The sequence below is a fragment of the Apodemus sylvaticus genome, chromosome 13, assembly GCF_947179515.1.
Source record: "Apodemus sylvaticus chromosome 13, mApoSyl1.1, whole genome shotgun sequence".
NCBI lineage: Eukaryota > Metazoa > Chordata > Mammalia > Rodentia > Muridae > Apodemus > Apodemus sylvaticus.
Window position 1 is genome coordinate 2,876,629 of NC_067484.1, and position 14,017 is coordinate 2,890,645.

At 46.8% G+C, this 14,017-nt stretch overlaps 1 pseudogene; it reads left to right on the forward strand.

The window, feature by feature from the left end:
* Positions 1-247: 247 nt before the first annotated feature.
* On the forward strand, positions 248-13,291 carry LOC127664131 (serine/arginine repetitive matrix protein 4-like; annotated as a pseudogene).
* Positions 13,292-14,017: the final 726 nt, after the last annotated feature.

Below are 14,017 nucleotides of genomic sequence, written 5' to 3' on the forward strand. Positions count from 1 at the left end.
AAGCATTAGTCTATGTAATGCTGTCAGGTCAAACACAAAAGCCATATGTGCATTACGTTATGGTCAGGGAGAGAGACTCTACAAACATCCCTGTGGGCTTGGGTTGTGGGGCTGAGCATGCACAGAAGGTAAGGTCCCTTCTCCATCCATGCACCAGCCTAGAGAGACTTACGTGCTCAACATCTTACCTCACAGAGAACCATAGCACATCAGGAAAATAAAACACTTCTAGATTGTAGTTGATACCATGAGAAAGTTCCTGAAAGAGGGAAAAAATGGTCTAGATGCGCACAGGGAGCAAGCCAAAAGATACCAGACAGCACTGAACTCCCAGGTACCGCCGTTGAACTCTGCCAGCCTGGTTCCCTCCAAGATTGACTTCCTTTCTGATATGCTAGTAACCACACCATTCACTTCAGGTTAAAAAAAATGCCTTGATCCTCTCCCTGAATCAAACCCCAGCCAGAAAGCTCAGATCTGGCTCCCCGTCATGGTGGTTTTCCATTCGCGGTAGAGGTGATAGAGGTCGTGGAACCATTGGACATCAGAGGTGGGAAAGAAGTGACATCCGATCTATCAGAAGCTGAATGGGAACAGAGCCTGTATATTCTATTAAAAAGAGGTCTCGCTTCAGAAAATTCTACCTGGCCACCTGATTTTGAGGTCTCACCTTCAAGGCAAAACTAGCCAGGTGAATATGATGTGTTTAAGGCAGGGCTGCACTGTACCTATAGGATTTACTAAGGCTAGACTATTACCTTGCTCATCCGCAAAGCCTTCTGGGAGGAACAGTAAAGAAAGTCCTACCTCCTAGCCCCAGGACCTAGTATTTCAAACTGTTGGGGTTCTCGCTTTGATTATCAGTTCCAGGTATGCACATCTCCCCTGAAGGCAGAAATGGTTTCTTAGGAAAGCTCAGGTGGCCCTTCTCTAGCAGGTCTTCGAAACAAGGGATAAAGTTGGGGGAAAGTAAATTTCTATTTTTAAAATAGGAAAATACTACATAAGGCCCAGGGCCAGACAATAGGACATCTATACTAGTCAAGATGTCTAAATGCTCATAAATAAAGTAACAATGCCCTAATAAGTATGTTAGCAAATATGTCTTCAAGGTGATACGAAAGTCACCTTTGGATGCAGAGTCTCAGGGTCTCTCTGCACTAGAATGGCAGTGAGAGAGAATCTGATCCCAAGGTCACAGGCTTCCCATCTTGTCACTATCTAACCGTGTGACTGGCCCCAGAAGGGCACTTGGACACCTTAGCATTATCATGCAGATTCTGGCCCCAGATTGATCCACCTGAGGCACAGTAACTTCTGGGAAGACAGAACTGTGGAGGAGACATAACCTCAGAAGGAGGCTCGGGAGCCATTTAAACAGAGAATTCTGGAATCCCAGGAGCCCGAGAGAGGTTTCCAGGGAGTGCCCACACATTTCTCTCCTCGTAGAGATATATTACTAGCAAAGTCAAGTCCAAGGATACATCTTGCCCATAGCAACTAAACGGCCAGGAGCCAGAAGCAAACCCACCGTGTCCTCTCAGCCACAGCCTAACCTGAATGTTGAAGAAAAACAAATTCTCGGCATAGAATTCCCTTCCCAAGGGCTCACTGCTCACAGCCTCCTAAAGCCTCGGTCTTCCTAGGCCAGGCCCCAAGCAGGACTCCGAGGCCTCTCTTCGGAGCGAGCGACCCCTAAATCCCCCATCACGATTGAGTTCCCTTCCGGTGTCCTCTAGAAATAACGGGCAGGTCTCTATAGTAGCTTCCGGAACCCAAGCAGCGAAGGTTTCCCCATCTAACCTGGGCAGGAAGGGAGTGGCGAGGTATAGCTATCCACTTGCTCAAAGCACTGAGTGCCCCAAAGCTGGAGGTGAGGGTGAAGGTTGACGTTGTGCAGGAAGGTGTGTGTTTTTTCTTGTCATTTACGACTCTGAGGATGGACTCACGTTGCCCGCTCTTTCCTTTCTCTTACACCTTTCCTACTAAAGGAGGAGTCCTTGCTTGGTGAGTGGATGTAATCCGCGAAGACACGAGAGACTTCATTAGAAGCCACTGAGGGTGCTTAGCTGCCTCCTACGAGGGAGAAGGACGCGCACAAATGCCTGTAGAGACTTTTCTTTTTTTTAATGGTTATTATTGTTATTATTTTTGGTTTGTTTGGTTTTTTTGTCAGACCATAAGGACTTTACATTTATTTTGCCCCTCCCTCTTGACTCCTTTAGTTGGAAACTGCCGAACTGTCAGCTTGTGACCGTGACTTTTTTTTTAAAGAAAGAACGAGGGAAAGAAAGAGAAAGAAAGAAGAAAGAAAGAAAGAAAGAAAGAAAGAAAGAAAGAAAGAAAGAAAGAAAGAAAGAAAGAAAGAAAGAAAGAAAGAGACCTCATCTTTATTTCTTTGACCCATGTGACATTTCTTCAGGATTTTATTCAGCCAACTTTTAAGAGACAGAGAGAGAGAGAGAGAGAGAGAGAGAGAGAGAGAGAGAGAGAGAGAGAGAGAGAGAGAGAGAGAGAGAGTGTTAGCTGAGGGTTCTGGTTAAAATATAAACCTTGGCCTTTTGCATTTTTTAATTTCCAAGCTATAATTTTTGAGGCCTGTAGCCCCTTCTTTTTCTTCCCCGTTCCCCTTTCTTTATTGTTTGAGGTTAAGGGTGTCTACAGCCCTCCCCTTTCTATTAATTTGTCTCTTTTGTTTGAGTTTAATGAAGACTACATTTTTGTATAATTTCCTTTTTTTCTTTCATTTACTCTGAATCGCATGCCGTTTCCCTGCATGACTCCTAAATCTTCCAGTTCTTCTAGCAGGGGGTTTAAAAAAAAATCAAAACAAAACAAAAAGATCTAGAGATCTCCTATTTCTGTGGAATTCTTTCAGGAATTTGTGCTTTTGTTTTTTGGCGTCTCTCCTCTCCCCTCTCTCTTTGCTTTCGATACAGTGACTCATGACTCATGATGGTTAACATTCTAGGTTACTGACACACAGCCCGGGAGCTCAGGAGTGTCCGACGGGTCTTTTTGCTTTCAGATCTCTGGGTCGGGGTCCACGGCTGACTTCTTTAGCAAATCGGCCAGCCCGCTCGCCGCCTCCCGAGGGCGCTCATAGGAGTACGACTCGGGCAAGGACACGTCCTCGCCGTCCTCCATGAAAACCAGCTCGGCTAGGTCTCGGGCCAGGAGAAAGGGAGTCCCGGTGGGGATCTGAGCAAGAGTCGGGACCTCAACAGTGGCAACACCTCCGATTCAGGGAACTCCTTCACCACCTCCTCCCCACAGAACAAGGAGGCTCTCCTACCTGCAGGAGCAGTGAGTCAAGGTCAGTGTATTTGGGGTGGGCAGGTCTTAGCGGCAACATTTCGCTGTCTTAGTATGGTGCCCTTTTCTTTCCTTTATTTGCAGGAGACAGGACATTCTATTCATGTATGTGATATGTATATAGCACAAACGTGCACCTGTATACACACACACACACACACACACACACTCACACAGGCGTGCCACTCCAGTTATGTGAAATTTGAGACACTGTCAGTTAAAAACATACCATAATACTGACCAGAATAAATTAAAAACATATTCACACCAAAAAGCCCTTGCATATATATATATATGATTATAATAGTTATATTCATATTTCTAAAAGTTAGAGGCAAACAAGTCCTTTGTGAATAAGCTGGGGTATATCCAGGCTCTAGAATATGTTTTAATTCTTTTTTAATAATTGATTTATTTTTATTTTATATGCATCAGTGTTTTTTGCCTACATGTATCTGGGAGAGGGTATCAAATCCCCTGGAACTGGAGTCACAGACAGTTGTGAACTGTTCTGTGAGTGCTGAGAATTGAACTCCAGTCCTCCAGAAGAGCAGTCAGTGCCCTCAAATACTAAACCATCTCTCCAACCCCTCGGACTCTGTAATATTATTTGGCTCTAAAAAAAAAAAGAAGAAGAAGAAGAACATGTTAACATTGTATACAAAAGAAACATTTAAACATGGGTGCACGTGCATGCACACACGCACACACGCACGCACACACGCACACAGGCATGCAACTCCAGTTATGAGAAATTGTGGAAAATATTGAATTTTCATATGAAATATTGTTGTGCATGGTTGGGGGGTGGGAGATGACTGTTAGAACATGACATTTTTAGGGCCATGAAACTATAACACATGACATAGTCATGATGAGTTACCGTTCAGGGATTCACCCTAAGTCATAGGATGTATAACTCCAAGGGCCGGGGTGGGCTTTGGATGCTGATGTAAGATGATGGCTCCTCAGTCCTAACACGTGGACCCCTTTGGGGAGGGATGTTGGGTACAGGGGATGAGCCCCTGGAAGCAAGGCTGAATTTTAACATGCTCCAACATAGTTTATTCACGACAACACACCTCCTGCCACTGTGAAGTTCGGGCCTTTTTGTTGGGTGCTGTGCTTGCTGCCTGTGTTTTTCCTTCAGAAAAGGCAGCTTCGTGTTTGTTCAGAAGCCAACGGCAGGGCCATCCCTTCTTCACCAACTGCTCTGCCGCCCAAGCAATCACAGCAAATGGCACCTGGGGCAATAGTTCGATGATTAAAATGCTCGCCAAGCAAGCAGATGTAAATGCCAGGTGGGCTCGAAGGCCTGTCTTGTATCCTCAGGGGGCAGAGCCCAGGGTTCCCTGGGGCAAGCAGCCTAGTGAGCAGAGTCCTGTCAGCCAGCTCTGGAGTTAACCGAGAGACCCTGCCTCAGAGAAGAGGGGAGTATGGAGAATGATCCCTGGCATCAGTTAGCATACACGTGTGTGCACGCACGCACACACACCCATATCCATGCACACGTGTGCACATATTATACACGTGTGCACATGTTGCACACATGCCCAGGCACATGAAGAGAGTCTGGAAAAAATAAGTGAATCATAGCATTAAGGACTCCATGTGCTCTCACAGGAGTAATTGTGTAGTCCGCACCATCCGTTCAGTTGCCAACGCCTCAACTTCTTACCAGGCATACCCTTACGGCAGCACTGGGCTTGGTAAAAATGGCAGGCCCCTGTCCCAGGTTTATAATTTACTAGGCAGATACCCATGTGGGGTAAGTCTGCTAGCATACTCTACCCAGAGAAGCACTGGGGCTCTCCTTCAGCTGGGGCTCCAAGTCCACCTTTGTTCTAAGGGATTCAAGTCTTCTAAATGTTGGCCACATGCTACTTAAGCGGTAATAGCAATAACAATGATATTAGTATTGATTAATTTAAAAGCCATTGATTAGTCTGGGTTTCTATTCCTGTACAAACATCATGACCATGAAACAAGTAGGGGAGCAAAGGGTTTATTCAACTTACACTTCCACATTGCTGTTCATCACCAAAGGAAGTCAGGACTAGAACTCAAGCAGGTCAGGCAACAGGAGCTGGTGCAGAGACCATGGAGGGATGTTCCTTACTGGCTTGCTTCCCCTGGCTTGCTCAGCTTAGTTTGTTACAGAACCCAAGACTACCAGCCCAGGGATGGCACCACCCACAAGGGGCCCTCCCCCCCTTGATCACTAATTGAGAAAATGCCTTACAGCTAGATCTCATGGAGGTGCTTCCCCAACTGAAGTTCCTTTCTCTGTGATAACTCTAGCCTGTGTCAAGTTGGCACACAAAACCAGCCAGTACAGCCATTAACATTTTTTGAGCTGGATAACATGCTAGACACTGTTAAAAATGCTTCCCATGAACAGCCTTCCTCAGGTCCTGTTAGTGTCTCCACAACTTTATGTCTATATCACTATTAAAACCTTTCTGTGAAGTGGTAGTGAAATTGAGGCACAGACCCGCAGACTTAAATTTAGTTAATAAGCAACAGTAGCGGCATTCAAATGCAGACCCCTCTCTTTAAAACTAGATTCCAAGTCCAAGAGATATATAGCCGTTACCTGCTTAATTTTGATATACATGGACAGCCCAATTAAATAATTTAGAAGCAGCCTTTCACGGCAGAATGTAAATGATGGTGAAATTATGGGTATTTATGCTCTGCCAGCTCTGGACAAAGGGCTCAATAAATATGGGCTAAGTGGAAGAGATAAGAGCGGAAACCAAGGGCAGCACAGACACAGAGGCAAAGGGATTGTAGTGGTGACGGGCGTGTGGCTGTGCCGCCAGACAGATCCAAGTTTGGAACTGTGAGTGACCTTGAGCAAGTCACCAGTCCTTCGGAGCCACCTCAGTAAATCAGCCATAAAAGGAGGGCCAGCTCTGCAGCTCTTGGGAGGATTAAACAAAATGATGATTGTGACGAATCCAAGACATAGAGGATGACTTTAAGGTGACACTTGACAAGCTGTGTGTGGAGGGTATCACAGAGGGGCACACGTCCTTCTCCAAAGAGCTCAATATCCAGAGCAAAAGGCACGTGGAATTATATGACTGACCAGAGAAGTCGTATAGAAATGGGACGAGGTCTAGGCAGGAGTAACCATGGCAACACAAAGGGGACCCTCAACCCAGACTGGCAGTAGAGAGAATGTCCTAAAAGGCTTTTCAGAGAAGACACGGTCAGGTCAAACCAGAATCACGTGTAGAGGAATGGCTAGGTGACAAGGACAGTGACAACACTGTCCTAAGGTCTGGAGATAAAGGACAGAAGAGGACATTTTGCTTAGGAGGGAACAGTCTGTTAGGGTCAAGAGCCAAGACAAGAGGTGAACAGAGGTCGGCACGAATCTAGAAAGCTCTATCAATGCAATCTGAAGTTGACTCTTGTGCATCTTGAAATGAGCATGCCCGAGTAAGGACCTTGGAAGGAGTCCAGTAAATCCCGAGACAAGAGAGACTGTAAGGCAAAGCCCCCTACCCCTTGTCTGATTATGAACAAGCTTCTATCTGTTTGGGGGGGCGGGGCTCTCAATCTCTCCATTTGCAAAACGGGCTACGTCAAAGTTGCCCAAACTTAAGCTAATCACGGGTCACTTTCTTGATTAAAAAAAAAAAAAAAACTATATTCACACTGGTTCATTTATTGTAATCATATCATGTCTTTTCTGTATTGAAATGTGTATCACTTTCTGAAACACAAAAGCTCCTAAATAGAAAGCACCTCTGATGATATGATTAACTCACTAACTCTGTCTTTAACTCTGGTCAGTTACAGTTCCCTTCTCGAGGCCCTGACCCCAAGGCCTGTTCCTTTATCTTGGGGAGATTACAAAGTGTTAGAGAGGTGCTAAAAACCCAGGAGCACCCAGCCAGGGCTTTCTCATTCATGCAAGCAGAAGGACTGGACAAGGGCAAGGGAGTGGGGGATCTCTCACCGCACATTTGATGTCACTTAATTAACACTGTGCCCAGGAAGGCTGCCTGGGATGCTCTGAATCAGCCCCAGGTCATGATATGTCTCCCTTACCTGGGGGAGACAGAACTGTACTAAACATCCATCTACTTGTGAGGGCTTCTCTACCTCTGCTCTTCTAAATTCAGACACCTGGCAGGCCATCAGTCACTGAAAGGAGGGAAGGTGGAAAGAGGAACAGAGGAAACTGTGGCCTGGGCAGATGTGGGGGAGGGAGCATTAGGTCGGAGTAAGGCAGAGTAAGCAGGGTGATGACAGCTGTGTTTCTTCCTGCAGAGGACTTCAGTCTCCATGTCTCCAGTGTGCAGAGGTGAAGTCTAGTTTGGTCCCATCCACAGCCCAGAGCTCCCCTATCAAAGAGTGCTCTCGTAGCTCCTCCTACACCAGCACTCGATCCTCCAGTCCCTCATCCAGGTCCCCAAACCCCAGAGCCTCCCCCCCAGTTACACTCGGAGCGCGGAGCGGGTCCACCTCCTCCAAAAAAGGTGGGTGTGTCTTTGACATTTGATCCACTGTATCTTCTTCTTCAGCAGGGAGTTTTGGTAACTAGAGATGCCCAACCCTGACACACACACACACACACACACACACACACATACACCATGGACTTGACTTTGAATAGCTGCTCCAGCCATTACTACTGACAGCCTTGGTTAAGCCAAGGTCTCTGAGATCCTGCTTCCTTCTGTGGCAATAAAAAGAATAAGAATGCTTGGCTCAGCCCCGTGGCTCCTCCCAGGGGCAGAAGCCCTTAGAACACAAGGAACTTTCCTTGTTATTGTTTCCCTTGGCATGAGGAGGAGTTAAGCATCAATTAACTCGTGCTGTGTGAAAAAGTAACCAACACCATCCTTCAAATAAAAATGAGTTTACTTAGTTGCTGTAACTCTGTGGATTAGCGATTTGTGCTGGGCTCAGCAGGCTGGCTCAGTTGTCAGCCCCCTCCCCTCGTGTGTTTTTTGACCAGATGGTGGGTTGGCTGGGGGGCTGGGGATTGAAAGTCATCCAGTGATTAGTTGTCTCTGCACTCTGTTGTCTCTTATCAACCAGCAAGTCTATCTGCTTGTACACATGGTAGTGACAAGGGAAGAGAGAGAGAGAGAGAGAGAGAGAGAGAGAGAGAGAGAGAGAGAGAGAGAACTACAGCTGGTTTTATATTCTCACCCCCCAATTTCAACAGTCATTGGTATTGCTTGGTTACCTTATATGGAATAACTATGTCATGGAACAGTCAGACACAAGATCTCAGGAACTGGAACACCCCATCAAATACAACCCCCATGCCTCCTTGGTCCCAACTTCCCTCTTTAAACAGAAACCCCCAGACAGCAAGCTGGCTGTTCCTCTTCGACAACTATATAATCACAATGCAGTTGCTTCCTTGGTTATTTCAAAACCAGCACTTGCATTTTTTTTTTCTGTAAGATTCCTCAATGTGTGTGTGCAAAGAGCAAACCTGCAGGACACTTTTCCAGGAGGTGGGGGCACCACCATACTTGATAGGAATGAGTCGTTCCTTCCTCCGTAATATTTCCTAAGAGTGGGACGTCAGTTGTGAGAGAGGTAGAGCTTGGACCACAGAATGAGTAGCTGAGATGCATCATGAAGAATTGCTCTTTCTCTCCTGTCCGCAGGAGATATAGTCCTTATTCTCAATGGACCGACAGACGCCTATAGCCAACTCCTGCATCAGTGCCAACCCCCATAATGGCATTACCCATCTCCTTTTGTAACTAAGTACCTATCTTGCACTATGATGGGAATGTGTTCAATTCAAGGTTATCATAGCCAAATTAACCTGAGTTCTGCTCTTATTCAGTTGCCTGGAGACCTCAGTTCTTACCACGGTCTCAATACCCTCTGCATCCAATTGTTTTCCTGAATGGGGGATGCTTATCCTCTCTTCTTAGGGCAAGCATGTCCCTGCATCTTTCTGACATGTAGGAGTAATTAGCATCTCTGCTCACTTTTGTGAACCATTAGTAAGTAGCTATTGCTGGCACACAAATAATGCAGTGATGGTAGATCTGACCACAAGAAGGCTACTTAGTAACAGGCAAGTAGTCCACACACTGTGGATACTCTGCACAAGGAAACAATCTATTTCCTAACCATACACCTCAGAATGATCTGAAATGTAAAACTTGTGAATTACATGTTTCTAGAATTTTCCACTTCTTTATTTTTTTCCAAACCATTCATGAAGCCACAGAAGAAGCAAGGCTGTGGACAAGAGAGGAGGGGCTACTGTAATTTGCCCAAGGCAAATCATTTTGCAGCCAGAAACTCTTGGATTCATGTGTCGACTAGCTGTGTGACCCTGATCAAATTACATCACCTCTCCCTGCCTTTGTTTCTCCATCCATAATATGAAGTTAATAATAAGTGAGATGCATGCATGAGTTCATTAATAATAAGTGAGTTCAATGCCTGGCATGCACATAATAAAATGTATAACAGTCATAATATTTCCAATGTATTGGCTAATTAGATAGGTAGATAGATAGATAGATAGATAGATAGATAGATAGATAGATAGAGACAGACAGACAGACAGACAGACAGAGAACTGATTTATTCTAATTTAGATTTACAACCAACTTTGTAGGGTTGATACTATTACTCCATTTTGCAGATGAGAAAACAGAAGCCTAGAGTAGTGGAATTACCTACCCAAGATTATACAGACAAAAAGTGGCCAGGACAATAAGCGTTCACTAAATAACAGGGTATTGTCCATATTATTATCAATCACTCAAAAAGGAGGAGATTTCATCCTCTGGTAAAAGGACAGGTTCCTTTATGAGACTTGCGCAAAGACAAAGAGCGCCACCTGGGGACCGGGTACACAGAGCCTTAGCCGCTGTCCCACCCCTAACAGGCTGCAGGCTCCTCAGGGGCTCTTCTGTCTTCCCCAGGTCCTACTCCCGCTCCCCCAGCTATTCGTCCAAGTCTGGCAAGCGGAGCCCACCTGGCAGAAGCTCCAGGTCTCGTCGAAGTCCCAGCTACTCCTGATACAGCCCCAGCAGGTATCACCCTACCCCACCCCCAGGGCGGATCACGCCCCTCCCCTTCCTGAGCCTTCTCCTTTGACCTTGCCTTTCTGTACCAATATCCCAAGCCCTAACCCTACAAAAGTAGGGACAGGAATTCTTGCAATCCTTTTTGTCCAATCAAGAGTGGCAACAAGGCCTCAATGTGTCCCTTATTCTACTAACCTTTCGCATCCGGGTGCTCGATTTCCTTGCTTGACTTGCTGCAATCTCTTGCCCCCATGTTCACAGCCCCGACTCTTGCCCACCCCAGGGCCTTCTGATATGTTCCTCCTCACCCACTAATATTTGTGCCTCTGCTAAGGGGCACACGCACACGCGCGCATGTGCGCGTGTGCATCCACAGAGGCCACTACTCTGGCTCATGCCCAGCTCACCCCATACCTGCTTCCCATGGTGCTCATGGAAGCAGATTCTTCCCAGAGTGGGTCATCTTCCCTTTCCTGTCTTGTTTGGGGCCCCTGACAAAGCCTAGCCTCAGTGAACACAGCTAAGCGTCTCACACAGCGTGTACCTGTAGAAAAGCCACTCCAGCCCTAGTTACCTAGCAACATCTCCTCCCCCTTCCCTCCCCGCGCCCACTGTTGTACCCCTTCAGGGAACGAGACCCAAAGTATGGTGAGAAGGAACCACAGCCCCGAGAACGGGCACGCAGGAGGCGATGGTCCTACTCGCCCATGAGGAAGCGCCGAAGAGACTCCCCAAGCCACCTGGAGGCCAGGAGGATAACCAGGTGAGACCCAAGAGCGGGCATTACCTGCTTCCAGACTTCTCCCCACTGCCACATACATATGGACGATGGCCTGACTAAGTCTTCTTTTGCCTCCCTGAAACTGGACTTAAGGATTCGCGGGGTCCAGAATGCCTCTTCCAACCCCTAAAATGATGATATTTGGTTCAAAGCCTTCCCTAGTATGGAATCTTATCAAGCTAGGCTAGCAGTGAGGCAGGGACCCGGATAGCATGTGGACCGAGCTTGTCCTGGAAGACAATGGGCCAAAATGAGGAATAGTACGTAGCTAGGGGGTGTTTGTTCCCACAGGGCAGGGCATTTGCCTGGTAGTACAACCTGGCCTTGTCCTATACCCTAGAATACTCAGATGCCAGGTTAAAATTAAACTATTTGTGATCACACCTTTAACTAAGTTCAGAGAATGCACATAATATTCCTGAGATTTCCAAGGTTGCTTAAATGGTGCTGTGGCGAGTAAACTTTTGAGTTAAGACCTGGTTCTGGGGTGGGGCGGCTAGAGACTTTTCCTCTCCTTAGGCTGATTCTTGCCCACAAAACAAGATATCACTCCCAAGAGTGTCATGTGGAGGAGATGAAAGGGAAGAGGTGACCTTGCTTTGTAAATTTAAACTTGGGACACACTGTGTTCTAACATTATTGACTCAGTGGTCGGAAGCGGTGGAAGTGTGACCTGTGACAGCTAAGGTCTCTGAGGAGAAGTGCAGTTGGCAGAGAGCGGGCAAAGGCTGTGAGAGAAATTGAATTTCTCAGGCTTTGAAAGCTGGATTGGCTGGATGTTGCCCCCTCCCCCCAGATAGGGATATCTTTCTAGACATCTCCACTCACCCCAGAGACCAGCAGGTATCATGGAAGCACACTGTATCCTTCCTGGAGAGGACCAGGAGGCAGAATAAAAACAGGGGGCCCAGAGTGACAGATGGAGTTGCCTGCTCAGCCTACAGTGCTCTCTTCCCAACATCTGGGCATCCATTGGCATCTTGGAGGCTGGTCACCAATGCCGCTGGCTAACTGATCAAGGATGTAGTTCATTTTCTTAAAAATCAGTGTGTTCTTTTTCACAGACCTCCCGCCCCTTACACACACACACACACACACACACACACACCATGCACTTGTTTTGAAAAAGAAATGATATACTACAGTAAGTGGAAAACCAGCCTCTCCTGCCTAGAAACAGAACCTACTAGGAATAGAAGGTTCTAGTAAAAGTAAAAATAGCAAAGCAAAAACTTCAATTAAAGTGGCAAGGCAGACACTGTTGCTAGCTGGGAACTCTGAGCCCCAAACCTGATTTGATTTGTTGATTTTTTTTTTTCTTAAGTGACATTATCCCTTTTTCCAGCTTCAGCAGGATTTTTTTTGGTTTTGTTTTGGTTGGGGGGGTTGTTTTGTTTTGTTTTGGTTTGGTTTGGTTTGGTTTGGTCTGGTTTTTGGTTTTTCGAGACAGGGTTTCTCTGTGTAGCCCTGGCTGTCCTGGAAGTCACTCTGTAGACAAGGCTAACCTTGAAATCAGAAATCCACCTGCCTCTGCCTCCCAAGTGCTGGGAATAAAGGCATGCCACCACTGCCCAGCAGGATACAGCAGGAAATAGCTAGGCCTTTACTAGTCTCAGAACTACAGGGGTGGGGTGATGGCTTTTGTTTGTTTTGTTGGGGTTTTTCTGGTTTGCTTTTTCTCACTAAGAGACTGGGGGATAGAAGGATATTGTTTTCCCTGAAACAGCACTGGGGCTCCCTGAGCCTCATTGAACCTCACACTTCCTATCTCTGATCTCTCTCCAGTGCCCGCAAACGCCCCATCCCCTACTACCGACCCAGACCCTCCTCCTCCAGCAGCCTCAGCAGCGCCTCCTCCTGGTACAGCAGCAGCAGCAGCAGCACCAGCAGCAGCCACCGCTCTGCCTGCCGCAGTTACTCCCGGAGCTTGAGTCCCAGTCGGAGCCACAGCAGCCATAGCCAGACCCTGAGCAGGACGTGGACCAGCCGCAGTTCCAGCTTCCGCAGTCTCAGCCTGGGCTCCAGGAGCCGCAGTCGGAACCGGAGCCTGAGCTACAGCTCGGCAGAAAGCTATGTACTCTGCAGTCTCCTTTACTACCTGCCCTTCAGACCATCTCCCGGGAGACAGATACTAAATGTTCCTGGCTCCTGGCCTCCATGATTTCCTGGGATGGTGGCATGGGATACAGGGACTTCTATTCCTTTGCCAAGCTGCTAGGAGCCTCTCTACCAGCACCATCTTGAGGCTCACCGGGGCGGATGGAGAGGGCCACCTGTGGAAAGCTATGATCTATGATTCAAAAGTTTGGGCCTGCCCAAGACATGTGACGACATACGACTCTGTTCCAGTCACCCACTGCTTACAGGATATCTCCTAGAGGCCAGGGTTAATCCGTCCCTCGATCTATTTACTTTTATTTATTTATTATTTATGTGATGAGCTCTCTTCCCTCACCGTTAGCAGTATTTAATTATTTATTTATGTATTTATTCAGAGAGATTGTGTACCTTGATACGTGGTCATTCGTGTATTTGGTGGGATCTTCTAAATTATTTGTGTACCTTTAAAAAAAAATCCTGTTGGTATGGCTGCAGTGGGTGGGGCCAGAGGCATCTTGGTCTTTTTTTTTTTTTTTTTTTTTTTTTTTTGCATTTTTTTTTATTATTCGATATAATTTATTTACATTTCAAATGATTTCCCCTTTTCTAGCCCCCCCACTCCCCGAAAGTCCCGCAAGCCCCCTTCTCTTCCCCTGTCCTCCCACCCACCCCTTCCCACTTCCCCGTTCTGGTTTTGCTGAATACTGTTTCACTGAGTCTTTCCAGAACCAGGGGCCACTCCTCCTTTCTTCTTGTACCTCATTTGATGTGTGGATTATGTTTTGGG